We start from the raw sequence: 566 nt of genomic DNA, 5'->3' as shown, positions 1-566 counted from the left end.
AAGCCTAGAATCAGAGCTTGAGGACATCTTCAAGGATGCTCAACCTGATCAAGAAGAACTAGAGGAAGCAAAGGAATTTTCAAAAATTCCTCAGGAGGAGGATAAGCCTCCCAAGCCTGAACTCAAACCACTACCACCATCCCTGAAATATGAATTTCTGGGAAAGGGTGACACTTTTCCAGTGATTATAAGCTTTGCTTTAAATTCACAGGAAGAGGAAGCACTGATTCAAGTGCTAAGGACACACAAGACAGCTCTTGGGTGGTCCATAAGTGATCTTAAGGGTATTAGCCCAGCTAGATGCATGCACAAGATCCTATTGGAGGATAATGCCAAACCAGTGGTCCAATCACAGAGGAGGCTAAATCCTGCCATGAAGGAGGTGGTGCAGAAAGAGGTCACTAAATTACTAGAGGCTGGGATTATTTATCCTATTTCTGATAGCCCCTGGGTGAGCCCTGTCCAAGTTGTTCCCAAAAAGGGTGGCATGACAGTGGTTCATAATGAAAAAAATGAACTGGTTCCTACAAGGACAGTCACAGGGTGGCGCATGTGTATTGACTACA

This window comes from Arachis duranensis, chromosome 6 (genome assembly GCF_000817695.3).
Source record: "Arachis duranensis cultivar V14167 chromosome 6, aradu.V14167.gnm2.J7QH, whole genome shotgun sequence".
NCBI classification, from domain to species: domain Eukaryota; kingdom Viridiplantae; phylum Streptophyta; class Magnoliopsida; order Fabales; family Fabaceae; genus Arachis; species Arachis duranensis.
The sequence above is the reverse complement of the archived record's forward strand: the minus strand, read 5'-3'. Positions refer to the sequence as shown.